A 16,407-nucleotide genomic window follows, 5' to 3' on the forward strand; every position below is an offset into this window, starting at 1 on the left:
ATCCATCCCCTAACAATTAGATTACACACACTAGTCATCTTCCTGTAAATAGAAACACTGACATAACCCATTTCCTACAATAGATATGGAACACTTCAATTCTCAAATTTCCAAGAATACAAAAATCTTCCTTTGTTCTAGATGTACTAACCACTGGAAAATGAGTGTCCAGTTTCCCTCCTAACCACAGCTGTCACCCATAGGAAAGTCTGTCTCTGGTTTGTAATACCTTGTAAGTTAGTATAGGACAGTTCTCAAGTGTGTTTAAAAATGACTGAAATAAATATTTAGTGCTTGTTTTGTAGTTTTCTACCTCTGGCTAAAAGTTTTTATAGCATCCAGCTTAAAAGTAAACAATACCTATCACTTAAAATGATAGTGGGGTTTCTGTTTTTTGTCTTGTCAGTTTATGCACAAACCATTCATTCACTGATGGTAGATGTTAAAGACTACTATTCAGTTATTCTCAATATTTTCAAAGGACCCTTCACACCCCTTCATAAGTAATTTTCAGCAGAAATAAGGATCTTGAGACAGTGAACAGGGTAGTCATAAACAAACAAAGAAAAGGTGACCTTTGCCACTTAATAAATCCATATAAAATCCTGTAATATATTCCAATACTAGAACTAAAAACAAATGAAGAAACAACTGGGCGGTAAGGAATACAACTACAAAATATAGCCATCAAAAATTTGAAAGAGACAAAATTTAAGTTGACCCTTGCCATACAGATATAACAATAGATATCTTAGATGAATACCTATTCTGTACAGGGCACAATAGATACGGGTGGTGGTAAATGTAAGGAAGATTCACAGGATTACGACATGTAATAGTGGTTATGTTCACCTCAATTTTTCTGTACTGCTGCTATTAATGTGCTAAACAATTATGATGACACTCATTGCTCCATAGAAGAGCTTGTTAGATACAATAATTAATGTCTATGATGCACTTTGAGTGGTAATCATTTAGAAGGAAAATTACAGTTCTGTCTTCTGAGTTGAACAGAAGACAATAAACAACAGAAAGCATACATTGAATGAGGACTAAAAATCCTATTGAACAGCTGCCTGTTCTTTGAGTCCTGTTCCAGGAATCACAGAACTTTATGCAATGAATAAAGAAGCTGATCCTTAAAAAAATATATTTTGTGAGCATGCAAGGCAATGCTCCAAATTTCAAGATAAAATTTGTTTTGTTTGGTTTTGTGCTTGCTGTAATCTTAACAAGACTGTCTTAACACAGGTGTGTTTTTTTTTAAATTTAAGAGAATTAGGGGCAAAATCAGCTGATCAGGAGGGATGAATATTTTGTATATAATTTGATTAAATGAATGATGAGGACTAATTCTCAAAATCCAAATTATTTCCTGTACCTTTCCATACTTTATGCCCTGAGATGGTAGGTAGAGATGGGGAGCAGAATGAAGCCCTCCTAATTCATGAGGAAATGGTTAGTGACCTGGTACTCCACTTAGATGTATGCAAGTCTATGGGGCCAGATGGGATCGACCCAAGGGTACTGAGGAACTGCCAGAAAGGCTTGCCAAGACACTTTCCATCATTTATCAGCAGTCCTGGCTATCAGAGGAGGTCCCAGTTGATTGGAGGCTAGCAAATGCGATGCCCATCTACAAGAAGGGCTGGAATTAGGATCTGGAAAACTACAGGCCCGTCAGTCTGACCTTGGTGCCAAGAAGCTCATGGTGTAAAGGGAAAAGCTCTCCCTTGGAAGAGAAGAGGTACTGTCTATGTTTAATTGAGGCCTGAGTAGAAGCAGTCTCTCTCCTGAGTGTGTGAACTGGCTTATTTCACACCATGGAAAAAAATCCACTTCTTCAGACAACAATGGAGCAGATTATCTTGAGTGCTATCACATGCAGTACTTCCAGGACAATCAGGTGGTCAGGCCCAGTCAGCATGGGTTATCAAAGGCAGATCCTGCTTGACAAACCTGGTCTCCTTCTAAGGTTACACACTCGGTGGATGAGGGAAAGGCTGTGGATGTGGTCTACCCAGACTTCAATAAGGCTTTTCATAGATTCACAGAATGGGTTGCATTGGAAGGGACCTTAAAGATCATTTAACTCCAAACCCACTGCCATAGGCAGGGATGCCACCCACTAGATCAGGTGGGCCAAGGCCCCATCTAGCCTGGCCTTGAACACCTCCAGGGACTGGGCATCCACAACTTCTCCTGGCACAACTTCTAGTGCCTCACTACCCTTACAGTGAAGAATTTCATCCTAATGTCTAGTCTAAATCTATCCTCTGTTAGTTTATGACCATTTCCCCTTATCCTATCATTATCTATCTGAATAAAGAGTCCTTCTTTATCTTTTTCATAAGACCCCTTTAAGTACTGAAAGGCCACAATGAGATCTCCCTGGAGCCTTCTTTTCTCCAGGCTGAACATCCCCAGCTCTCTCAGCCTTTCTTCATAGGAGAGGTGCTCCAGTCCTCTGATTATCTTCGTGTCCCTTCTCCGGACTCGCTCTAACAGGTCCACATCTTTCTTGTGCTGGGGTCCCCAGACCTGGATGCAGCACTCCAGGTTGGGCCTCACAAAGGCAGAGTAGAGGGGGACAACCTCTCTCCACCTGCTGGTCACTCCTGTTGATGCAGCACAGGACGCAGTTGGCCTTCTGGGCTGCAAGCACACACTTCTGACTCGTGTTGAGCCTTTCGTCTACCAGAACCCCCAAGTCCTTCTCCACAGGGATGCTCTCAATGAGTTCTTCTCCCAGTCTGTACTCCTGTCTGGGATTGCCCTGACCCAGGTGCAGCACCTTGGACTTGTTGAATCTCACGCGGTTCACATGGACCCACTTCTCCAGCCTGTCCAGGTCCCTTTGAATGGCAACTCGTTCTTCTTTTGACACCATTTCCCAAAGCATTCTCCTGGGGAAACTGGCTGCTCTTGGCTTGGATGGGTGTATGCTTCTTTGGGTTAAAAACTGGCAGGGTGGCTGAGCCCAAAGAGTTGTGGTGAATAGAGTTAAATCCAGCTGGAGGCTGGTAACTAGTGGTGTTCCCCAGGGCCAGTTCTATTCAATATCTTTATCAATGATGTGGACTAGGGTATTGAGTGCACCCTTAGCAAGTCTGCAGACGACATCAGGTTCTGCACAAGTGTCGATGTGCTTGAGGGTAGGAAAGCTCTGCAGAGGGGTCTGGATAGGCTGGACCAATGGGGCCAACTGTATGATGTTCAACAAGGCTAAGTGCCAGGTCTTGCACTTTAGTCACAACAACCCCATGCAAGTCTATAGGCCGGGGGAAGAGTGCCTGGAAAGCTGCCCGATGGAAAGGGACCTGGATATACTGGTTTATAGCCAGCTGTGCATGAACCAGCAGTGTGCTCAGGTGGCCAAGAAGGCCAAAGGCATCCTGGCTTGTACCAGGAACAGTGTAACCAGCAGGACTAGGGAGGTGATCATCCATCCCCCTGTACTTTGCTCTGATGAAGCTACACCTCAAGTACAGTTTTGGGCCCCTCACAACAAGAAGGACATCGAGGCCCTGGAGCACGTCCAAAGAAGGGCTATGAAGCTGGTGAAGGATCTAGAGAACAAGCCTTCTGAGGAGCAACTGAAGGAGCTGGGGCTGGTTAGCCTGGAGAAAAGGACGCTCAGGGGAAACATTCTTAACTCAACCATTGGAAGAGGCTGCCCAGGGAAGTAGTTGAGTCATGATCCCTGGAAGTCTTCAAATAACGTGTAGATGTAGAGAGCTTAGGGATATGGTTTAACAGTGGATTTAGCAGTGCTAGGTTAAAGGTTGGACTAAATGATCTCAGAGGCCTTTTCCAAACTAAATGATTCTATGATTCTATGATCTGTGCTTTACCAATCCTTCGTCAGAAAGGCAGAGCACAAACCAGCAGGTGTTTGACATTTTGAAGGTTCCTTTTGGTCTATGATCCAGTAACATCTGCTGAATGTATAAACACCATCAACAGAGAATGGGGTACTCTGTCATCAATTTCCTGGAAAATTAATATGTATTTCATTTAGTCTCCAGCAGAACAATATCCTTTAAATACAGCCTTCATTTAGATAAATGCGGTACAGTAATACATGCTCTGTGGATAATGCAAACACCAGGCTCAAATCCATCATTGCAAGGCTGCAAAATCAATTTACAGGAACTTGTGAATTATGTACCATTGCTGTAAAATTTCTTTTTCCTACTGAGATTTGTACACAGGCTCAGAAATTCAGGTTTTCATTAAAAATTGAATTTATACAATTTGCAAAGCCAAGGTTACAAACAGTTTAATAAGATTTAAAAGCATAATGCAGACCCACATCATACTGGAGATTTATTTATTTATTTTTATTTTAAACGGGGAATGAGTCTCTGACTAAAAAAGACAGAAATGTACAATAAGAATCCTCCTTTACAAAACCATTTTTCAGGAAAAGCTGGAAATACCTGTATAAACTAAACAAAATATCCAGCTTATTAAACTCATAAACTCACTGAAGTATTATTGCCAGAAGTGTTCTCCTCATTGGTAAAGGAGTTTTTCTTTAAGCCAGACTGGGAAAATGACCAAGATGGATCATGTGTCTGTAAAACAGGTAGCACTGTCTCATCAGTCCAGTTCTGAAATCCTCTTTTCTACAAGCACTTCTGTTCCAATATTGGATACCAAATTCTTTAAGCTGTTTTATGCTGTAAGCTCACATTGCAACAAAAAGATCAAGAGTGTTTTAAGTCACAAACACTTTTCTTAAAGACAGAACTCCACAGGACAGTAAAGTATTAAGAACGAAGAAAGGAAAGAAAATATGCCCACAATTCCTTTCTAAATAATAGGTTTGAGCATATGTTGAATGGAGTTTTCAAAAGTACTCAGTAAGAGTTTCATAACTAGCTTCCTTAAGACCACAATTTGATAAGTTTTTCAAAAGTTGCTAGAGCAGGTTTATAGGAATAGATAATACATTTTAATGTGCCAAATAATTACATTGAAAAAATAGATAAGCTTTTGGTACAGGAATTATCTTCAGCAGAAGCATCAGCAATTAAACCTGTATGATCTTTGAAATTCACTTTAGCTTTACTAATATTCTTCAGCCAAACTACTATACATATAGATATACTACACTTATATACACTATACATTCAGTATAATATTTTTGCATTATAAACAAAACAAAAAAAAAAGGCAAAAACAGAGAATCCAAGTAATTTTTTAATGACCTGTGGAAAGTTAGGGAAAATTAAGATTCAGATTCAATTTTAATTCCTATGCTTCCACCATAATAATACTCTAGTCAGTAATTATAAATGCCAAAGCTAAATTATAAATTTAAAATAAAATGTCAGTAACATCCAGCTTAAGAATAAAATTAAGTAAAACTGAAAAAATGTGTTTAGTTTTCTGTAAAAGGACAGACTTGCAATATCATTCAGTACCCTATGGATACAACAAGTACATCACAAAATCTTATTTTAAGTAAAAGTTTTCATCACCTTTTAGAACAAAAAATTAAAAAGGAATTCTCATAATTGAAACATTATCTCTGAAATAAGAAGGCTCAAGACTGAATGAAAAGAAATGTTATTAAGTTTAAAAAAGAAAAAAACTCTTTAACCAAACATGACTTAATTCAGGTAAAGAATTTTCTATCCAAATTAACTATTTATGCAAAGACAAGTGTTAAAATTGCTTCAATGTATGCTCTTTCTAGGGTCATGTAAATGTGTGGCAATGAATAGCATAGTAGAATGACATTTCTTGTCCAGTTAAAAGAGAAAGAAGAACTGTGTTTTTTTGTTGTCTATTTTTGTTTTCATTACTTTAATTATACACTTGTTATAATATTTCTTGAATTTTATGTTTTGTCACTGGCATTTTAAGCATAGGAAATAACGGGAATAATTTATGGGTCTGACCTTATTGGGGGGGGGGGGGGGGGGGGGGGGGGGGGGAACTAGGCTTCTAGCTTTATTTTGAAACAATAGTGATAACACTAAAAGTCTATGTTCCATGGTATTACATCTATATATCTCTTGTAATCAGATATTTTTTTTAAATGCCAAAACACATTAATAAAAGCACATTATTATGAAATATGGAAATGTCCATAGACAGATAGAAATTATCTGTGGAAAACAAAACTGTATTTTCTTCAAGGTGAGTTAAGCATGGAATGGGCTAAGCCTTAAATGTTCTGTTTTTTTAAAAAATCCCCAATATCCCAAACCAAATACTGTTCCAGGACACAAGAACGATAACAGACTTGACAACTTGACAGCTTTAGTTATGGCTGTCAGCCCTCTGCCTGCACAAAAAAAAAAAAAGAAAACCTCAGTCAGTGGGGCTGTGGAAGGCCATTCAACATAGCAGCAAGTCCAAATCTACAGACCTTGGAAAACTCACATTACGTACTGGTTCAGCACAAGCTGACTAGCTGACTGCAATTAGTAGATCCCAGGGAAACCAAGTTGTTTCAACAAAGCATTCGGTCTCACTACATCAACATTTTCTTGTAAAAAACATAACTTCATTAGAAAATTAAGTCAAGCCTAGTTAAGTACCTCACTGATGCTGAAACACTTCTTTGCTGGATATCTTTGAAAATCCAGCCCAAATCATGATGTAAACTGAAGGGAAACAAACCAAACCAACTAACCAACCAAACAAACAAACAAAAAACACAACCAAGAATAAAAGGACTGGATAAAGGAAAATGTTATGAGATTAATATGAAAAAGAAGAGGAAAAAAAACAAAGCTAAAAAAAAAAAAACTAAAAACTAGTTGCATAAGGAAATAAAAACATCAAATAAACTGAAAAAAAAAACGGAATACATCAGAAAGCAACAAATTCAGGTTTGGTTAATTCAGCTCAGTTTTGAGCATTATTTTATTTTCATGTCCTAGCAAGGTCTGGAGTAAGATAAGAATACTGATAGAAGAGTCATATATTTTGCTTAAAGAACCTGTTCTTCATTCTGTCTATTGAACAGAACAATTGGTAATACTACAGCTTGTATACTGTAGTCTTTCCCTAATAAATAAATAAATCACATGAAAAACAGAAACAACAAAATTTCTACAGCATTCCTCATAGCCATCTCACACAGCAATGCATGGTAATAGAAAAACAGTATATGAAAGTGGTTAAAAGCTGTAACATGTATTTTCCTTATTTCAAAATACGAAAACTCAAAAGATAATTCCAACAAGTGCTGAATCTCAGTTTTGAGACTTGCTTATGAATTGACCAGAGCTCCTAAGAACTCAGGATTAACAACATACGGATAAACTAAATAATCTAATGCTTCCAATGGTATTCTATGCAAATATGAGCTTGATTCTACTGTTAGTAACTTCGGTAAACTCCCATTTTCATCACAGTTGCCTATATCCTTCTGTCAGCCACTTATTTCAGATAAGCAAATCACCCACGTTGCATAATAGTGCCGATTCCTGAGAAACTATTCACATATCAGAAGTTAGAAGCCTTGTTAAGTATCCTGTTGAAATCAGGTCTTAAATTCATATATAAGGACTGGAATGATTTCCACTGTAACAATACTGATGAGAGAAAGCAGAAAAACAGCTTAATAGGTCAAGAAAAGTATCTGAGACACTTCTGCTCTCATTGCGTTAATTAAAGAGCATTAAAATCCAATGTACAAGCAATGATCACTGCATTTGTATCAATCTCCTATTTAAATTTACATCAAGAAATAATTATTTGCTTTGTGTCTTAAAAATGGTTTATTAGTAACACAGCTCCTAGGCAATCTTGTACTGAAAATGTGTATGGGCATCTATGTGCTTTTCTGTGATTTTCAACTTTGGAACTTACTAAGTCAATTTAGATCACATTTGATGAAAAGGAGATCTAAATATTTCATGTTTTTGTAAGGTTTTATAAAATAAAAGGTAGTCATTAGGATGAAATATGCATCTTATTTGCATCTAGTAACAGGTTTCTGATATACTGAATGCAGCTCTTTTCTATGCCCCAAATACTTCTGGGCAATTTTGAAATAGAACTATAATTTTGGTCACATTGTTCCATTATATTCTTTACTGATTCCCTGGGGGGTTTCCTTCAGTCCCAAACCCTGTCATTATATGCTAAAAACATATTATAGCCATGTGTGTATAATCAGATGTATAATGCCATTTTATCCAATGCATTGGAATAATAATGCTGAACGCTGTTTTTGTGGCCTTTTAGTTTTTCACATATTAAACTAAAATCATGATTCATCAACGTTACCTTTATAACACTATAGGCTAAATCTTATAACTTGCTTAACCTTTGCTACTCTTAAAAATAACTTGATCTCATTTACAGGAATGTTTATTTTGTATTACTTCAACATAAACCTCAATATGTATTTAAGAGAGAAATCTGACTTCTGTTGACAGATGGCTCCTAGAGATACCAGTTTTGTACACCAATTCATAGAGAAAAAGTTTCTAAAACTTGAAGACAGATTTGGAGGAATAGTACAGCAAGATATGATACCTAGGATACAAGATTCATGTTCAAAGTTATCACTGAGCTTTAACCTTGAATATTGATGCTTGTAGTTTTCTTAAGAAAACCAGGACAACAACAAAAACAACAACCACACAAAAATTAGTACTGTTTCCAGATGATTAATATTAACTGGATGCAAGTAAAACACTTGCTCTTTTCTCCTCCAGCAGTATTGTAGGGCATTATTTTTTGTTTAATTTAGTTGGAGTAATGAAGCATAAAGCTAGCATTCAAAACAAAGAACTACCTTTCCACCTTCCTCATACACCTCAAGCCCAAGAATGAGTTGCTTTTGTCATCTTTCTATGCAGTAATTGTTCATACTTTATGTGCAGAAATATTACCACGTTATTTGTGCATTTTGCTAAGTGAACTGACTGCTTTCAGGTACAAAACAGCAATCCCTGGTTAACTTTACATAACAAATATTTGAAGCAGGACATCTGAAAATGCACCTGTGTATAGGTTGTTTGTTTGTTCTGCCACAAACCCCTCTCTCCTGCTAAACTTTAGACTCAAGAAAGAGGACACTGAAACATATGGATATTGTTAAGTTTTACTTTAGGGGGCATCACAGGTGGCAGCGCAGCAACGGTAGCAACAGACACATGCTTCTCCAGATCCTGAAACTGTACATAGTATTTCAGAGATCTGCAAGATCTCACCAGCAAATATCTGATTCCTTTCTGGTGTGGATATCAAATATAACAGATGACAGACTTCTACTGCTGCTATTCACAAAATTATCAGGTACTTTTCAGAAATGCATAATGAACAAAAGATTTCAACCTCTGTGCTGAATCATGCGAATTTTGTCAGGATGACACAAACTGATGAAAATTCTCTCTCTTTTTTAAACCTAAAATATACACCAAATATATTAAAATAACATTAGGGTTGTGAAGTCAACACTGGAAGGTTAGAAGTAATGTTTCCTGCAGAGACTTAATGAATTTCTGAATAACAGTATGACATTAATTTATTTCCATAATCACAAGCTATTTATTCCCTAGAGATTCATACAATATTAAAAAGATCATTATGATTATCCATCCTGCTATCCTAAACAACTGAGGCTGCCGTACCTTGAGGTTTTTGTTGTTGCTATTGTTTGTTTTTCATTTTGAACCAGTTCTATATTCAACAACAAAAATGGATGAATTCGATTTGGAAGTATTTGTTGATGAAAACTTATACTTTGGTAATTTGTTCCCAGGATTTAAGATCCAATATTTACATCTAGATTAAATTTGTGAAAATACAACCTTTCAGTCTTCAAATAATATTACATCTTTGCTGTCATGATCAACTGATTGCATCATTAGTAACATTTTTTCTTAACACAATGGGGTAGTCTTTAATGTAGTAGTTAACTTGTTCTTAGTTTTAAATAAACTAAACAAATTTCAACGCTCAGACAATTCAGGTCAGAGAGTAGACCCACTCCAGGAATAACTTGGAGTTTCATAAAGAGTAAGATTGATATATTTAAAATAGTTCCTTTATTTACATGATGATCTGAAACTTGCATGGTGACCAAGCATGTGGACAACATGAGATGCATATCTCATAGTATCTCGTAGTGTCCACCATGTATCTGTGGGCAAATGAGAAAGGACAGCCTCCCACAAAGGTAATATAGAGACAATCCTGTGCCCAATAGCACAGGAACTGCATTCTCTTTGTGACTGTCCCTGAGCTCCCATGAGATGCTAGGCAAATAAGTTGCAAAAAATTTTCAGTGGCACTTAATGCAGTTTCCTGGGCACCAAAATGATTAGGTAGTTTTGCCTTAATCTTTCAGCATCTCAGCTGAACATATAAAATAGAGTAAAAATACATTCATTTTATAAGGCTGTAAAAAATAAAATAATCCTTATTAAGCACTTAGTCAAGTATTCACATGGGTTTCTAAATTAGAAACCTAAGCTTTTGTGGTCAGTGAAGCAAAGTGGAAGATTTAGTAGGAACTAAATTAAAACTTTGCCACTCTTCACTGGCTACATAGTAAAACATGAATTTTCCTGCTTGTAATATAAATGTATTCTACAAAATGGAGAATATAATCAACCTAATTCTGAAAGTTACCAAGTGACTGATCGACATTAAAAGAAAAAGAATACAGAAGCAAGTCTGAAATGGTTATAGACGAATAATAAAAACTGCTTATCTCCAAGGGAGTTGTGGGGTTTTATTCATTAATAGACAAAAGTTAGATTTGCTACATCTCCTTTCTCCTGCTCTAGAATGAAGGAAACAGGAAAAATGTGTTTACAATTGCAATCATTATTGGAATCATCACACCAACAGGTCTCTGATCACTGACTGCTGGGCTACAGAGCTCAATAACAACAGGAGCTCTAGCCCTGAGAAGGACAAGCACAGTATGATCCCTGTTTTTTCTTCCTCTCAGGTACTGATGTACTTGGCTATTGTCACACACTTGAATACTTTCTAAATAGCTTTTAAATAATTTTCAGAACCGCATGTATTCTTTGTACACCAGTCTGGTCTCAAAGTTTCTTGTGTCTTCTAACTCCACTAATCTACTGGTTTATTCCCATGAAACTTTGCAACCCAAGAAGTTGATGCTGTTACTAGCAAGCACACTTCTGAGGGTCAAGTGAAATGTGAGTAATGCCATTCCATACCTCTTCAACTTAGTGAATCTAATTCTGAGATTCCAAAAAAAAGCATAAAGGCAAAAATTATTTTAAACACTGTGAAGAATCTGGTATAGTCAGTAAGAACACGGAAAGTAAATAAGGATTGAAAACTCAATTAGTTATATATTAATATATACATTTTTCCCTTCCCTTAATAGAAAAACTTCAACTTATAACTGTAAATCAAAAATGCCATGCTTGCTCTTTTCATATTCTTTCCTTCCTGATGGGGAAAACAGGATGGTCAAATTTTAAGCTAAATAGTTCTCAGTTATGGGGTTCTTTTTACCCCTATGTGAAATCACAGAAATGTCCAAGACTGCTTTTCAGATCACTGCAATTCTGCCTAGGCTATCAGTGTGCAAGAAACAATCCTTAACTAAAACATGTGCCTACCTGAAATAGTTTGTTATAGGAATACAATTGCAAATCAAGCTAAAGAAAATAATGGAGAAGAAAGTCTGGTTATTACGTATTAATTGCTTAAACTTGGAAGTTATTATTGCATACTGAGATAAAATTAAACTTTAAAGACAAAAATTAAACAATAAGTTGTTTCACCATTATACTTTCAGGTTCCATTTAATGCTAGGATAACAGTAAGTTGCAAGTAGTATTTGTAGTTCTCCATAATTGCATGAAATTTAAGACTGAGTGCTGGATGCTGCACCTGGGAAGGAGCTACCTTGTCTATATGTACAGACTGGGGGACGAGAGGCTGGAGAGCAGCCACGCAGAAAGGGAGTTGGGGGGTTCTTGTCAATGGCAAGATGCCCTGTCAGCCAAAAGGGCCAACTGTATTCTGGGGTGCAGCAGGACCAGCATTGCTAGTTGGGCAAGGGAAGCGATAGTTCCATTCTACTCTGTGCTGGTGCAGCCTCACCTCAAGTACCGTTTGCCACAATATAAGGACATAATATAAAAATATAAATATTCTAAAATATTTTAGATGCACTAAAGTGAGCAGTTCCAAAGGTTTTTGAAGTTACCAATAATGATTATGATATAGGAAATCTCTAGACATTTTCCCTTTCTTTTCTCCTATTTGCCCTAGGTAGAGCTCATACACTGAAAATCATTTACTTAATATCTCCTTGATGGAAGACCATAGGTTTAGAACCTTTTGCTCTGTGGCCCAGGATATGAGCAAAATAAATAAATAAATAAATAAAAGTAAGTGTAAACCTAATATAAAAATGGGATACATCAATGAAAAGCATGTGGATCCTTTCTAAATCTCAGTAAAAGGCTAAAAGGGCTCTGAATGCAAAGAGTCATAAGAAAACCTGCAGGCAAACACAAAATTCCTATCCCAGAAAGAATAACTTGAGTAGAACTCTTTAGAATACTCCTTTCAAAATCATCAAAACTGTTACTGTGTATTCCCTAGAGGCAGAATTACAATCTGTGACAGTCTTCAAACATGCCTATACGTGCTTCAACTTGAATCTAAAAGCGCTCTCCTTTCTAGGGACACAAAGACAGTTCTAAGCATTTAGTCTTTTGAAATAATACCAAAAAGCCACAAGAATATTTTATAAAGGAACGCATAAAGGAATGTGACAATTGTTACAGACTACCTCTCTCCTAATGGATTTCTTTCACTTGTGTTCTTATTTTTTATTTTTTCTGGTATTATAAAAAAAAACACAGGAAGATTTTGAAAGGACAGCAGAATACTTGTATTTCTTCTTAAGTTCATCTTGACAGTGTGAAATTGCAACTCAGTCTTCACACAGAAGGTGTCTGACACCCATATTAGAAGTTTAGAGTAAAAAATAGTCTGTTATTGGAAACCTTGAGAATATAACAAACTGTTAAATGGCTTAACGTAGGAGACAACAATAGAATGAACATACGATACTGAAGGTGTTATTATTGTTTTAAGGTAAATAACCTTTAAATCTAAGGTAAATGACACTTTAAATCTAAGGTATATACCACTGTTTCTTTTCCAACTGTATTCTTCCAAGAGTTACTTTTTCCTTTGACAGAGATAATATGTCTCTGTAATGTAACTCTGTAATTTCCCTATAATATTGTTTCAATCATGTTTACATGAAGAATGTTATTCTGACATTTTGAAAGTCTTTTAGGTCAAATGCCCTTGAATAGCTATTAGGATCTGAAATAGGAGCACTTTTATATGTAAAAAATGCTTTAATAACCAGCAAAGATTAATCTACTTGGAAAAAAAAATAAACAAAAAACATGGAAGTGGAAAAGTTTTAAAATTGTCATCACCTGTTTCAACTACTTACAGAGCAAATGATTTAAACCTTTATTGTTATATCATCACGGAGAAGTAAAAGAATTCTAAAGACTACTAGATGCTCTGGGGCTACACTAATTAGGCTTTATTCATAGGGACCGGGTTAATTATGAGAATAATTTCACCTCATCTATTCAGGCATTAAGGAACTGTGAATAGGTATACAATACTGGTGATGGTGTTGCTGAAACAATTCTTCAGTGTAGTTTCTGTACAGGAATTTCAATCTACTGTTGAGTCCCTTAAAGAAAGTGATTGAAACTTCTCTCTAGCCTCCTGTGCTAAGAGATTATCCAAGAGAACAAAAACTGTGAGAAATTTACATTACTGTTTTCAACTTTTTGCTGAATGTTGGTTTCTCACAAGCAATGAGCCTGGCTTTCTCTCGTAGAAATGAGACAATAAATCAAGTTCCTAGTTATTAATTGCATATAGAAAATGATAGAGAGGGGAAAAAAAAAATAGGGAAAAAACAGCCTGGAGTATAGCTCCGTAATTTATGATGTGCCTCTCAAATTTTTATGCCAAATACATCATAATTTTTTTTTATCTTTGTGAATCATTTATTAAATTTATTGCACCAAGGCATCCAATCATGCATAGCAAGGCAACGCAATGACTTCACGTAAAGCCAAACATCTGACAATATCGTACTTTCTTATCAGATGCAATCAAAAAATTCCTTAAACATACATGAGAAACCGGGGAGAAACAGTCAACAATGTCACATACAGGTGAGGAAAAAGCCTGATTAAAGCATGGGGGCATACTCAAGAGATGTGAGGCAAGGCTCCGGAATTCAAAGAACGGCCAATCTAATCTATTTAGTTAAAAAATAAATAAAAATCACATCAAACTTGAAGTCTAAATATATCTATTTTTAAACCTGTCTTATCCACAGAACCTCGCCCTTTCTTCCCTCTCAAGCTTTACATTTTCTTGTTTTGCATATCAAATGCTAATATCATAAATATTTTAAATACAGCTTATATGACAGATCTAACCACTAAAAATCTAACTTAAACAATCAATAAAAGCCAAATACAACTTTCTTTCATGTTTTGCAATTGCAGAGAAGGATCACTTAAGTTTAGTGGTCTAGATGTGCAGGAACAGAATTGAAAAAAAAAATCTGAAAATGCAAAGCAATATTAGCATTTTTTAGGACCTGTAATACAACTAAAAAACTATTCATTTAATTTGCAGAAACTTTACGTACTTATTTTATTTACAACACTGCTAACAGAAAGGGGCTTATTTTCTCTCATAACACTGTAGCTTATAGTTTCCCATGTGCCTGTTTATCAAAACCTACCATGATATGTTGACCTTGGCTGGCTGCCAGAAGCCCACCCAGCTGCTCTCTCATTCCCCCTCCTCAGCAGGGAAAGGGGGGGAAATAAGATATAAAAGCTCTTGGGTTGAGACAAAGATGAGGAGATAACTTACTGATTACCACTGTAGGCAAAACAGACTCACCTTGGGGAAAATTAATTTGATTTATTCCCAAATAGAGCTGGATGGAGGGAAACAAACATTAAAAACAGAACACCTCCACCCCACCTGCTTCCCAGGCTCACCCCACTGGACTCCTACCTCCCCCAAGTTCCCTGAGAGGTGCTGGGGAGCAGAGGCTGCGGTCACCCCCAGCAGCTCCTCTGTGCTGCCCCTGCCTCCTCACACCTCTCCCCTGCTCCAGCCTGGGCTCTCCAGGGGCTGCAGGACAAGCTCTGCTGGGCGCCTGGAGCACCTCCTCCCCTGGCTGCTCGCAGGGCTGCTTCTCGCACTCCTTTCCTCACTGCCAGGCAGCGTTTGGTCCTTGCTGAGCTCCGCTCTCCCCGAGGAGCCCACCCGTGGCCGAGGGGCTCAGCCGGGCCCTGTGGTGGAACCACTGGAGCCAGCATGGGGCAGCCCTGGCCTCGCCTCACAGAGAGGTCCAGCAAGCTCCTAACACTACCTGGGCATATGCACCTGGTGTTATTGCTAGCTCCAACACGCCCCCCCCCCCCCCCCCCCCCCCGCTCTGTTGTTGTTGTTCTTTTTTTTTCTTTTCTTTTCTTTTTTTCCCAATAGATAAAAGACAACTCATAAAATGAATAGTAAAATGATTTAATGGCCTAATTTGTTTGCAACAGGAACTCCCTAAATTTAATTTTAAGCTGTGTTATAAATCTTAGAGGATTGAACATTTAGAGTCAATTGATCACTAGTTGTTTGCAAGTCATTTTTTTCTTCATGCAGCGTGGAGAATTTTATCTGATTCAGATATTTCTTGTTTGTTTATTGTTGGCAGACAAGATTTTTGAAAAAAGGAAGCAGTGACACTGAGTCTAGTTTTGCTTTGCAGCAGTCTCCTGATTATATCACTGAATAGGTTTGACAGCCTTTATGGACACTGAATAAAAGGAAAATTTAGATGTCAACAGAGTACACCTGTGCCTCATGTTTTCCTGCTGGTGTAGAAACAGACAATGGAAGCTTTGATAATACAAATACAGAGACCCAGTATTTGTTCTATATTGCTTACCAGTAAAAAGGATTTGCTATATCACAAGAAAAGGTGGGATGTGGTTTTCTTCCTATACAAAGGCCCATATTCCTCAGGAAAGGATTGGCAGATATTACATTGAATCTTCTTGCATATTTTTTACCATATATACAGTATACGGACATTACCATTTTCCAGGAGGGCAGGTTGTTACTATTACCAGCTTTTTTAGGGAACACTCTATGATATTCACTATTAATATTATGCTATTTATTATTTCTGTACAATTAATGTAAGAGAAACCAAAAATACTCTTTGTGATTTTTTTATTTTTTTTTTTAGGAAGAAAAAGTGGAAAGGCAAAGGAACAATGATCTCCCTGTCTTCCCTGCCTTCTAGATTAACTACTAACTAATTAACAGTTACTTCTTGAGAGTATTTTGAAACCATGTTTGCAA

General features: G+C 36.9%; 1 protein-coding gene across 1 annotated transcript in view; it reads right to left on the bottom strand.

Annotated features, from left to right (window-relative positions):
* Positions 1-16,407, bottom strand: part of CNTNAP2 (contactin associated protein 2) — a 1,164,016-nt gene that overhangs the window by 655,891 nt on the left and 491,718 nt on the right. The window lies entirely within an intron of this gene.

Source organism: Anser cygnoides, chromosome 2 (assembly GCF_040182565.1).
Source record: "Anser cygnoides isolate HZ-2024a breed goose chromosome 2, Taihu_goose_T2T_genome, whole genome shotgun sequence".
NCBI classification, from domain to species: Eukaryota; Metazoa; Chordata; class Aves; order Anseriformes; family Anatidae; genus Anser; species Anser cygnoides.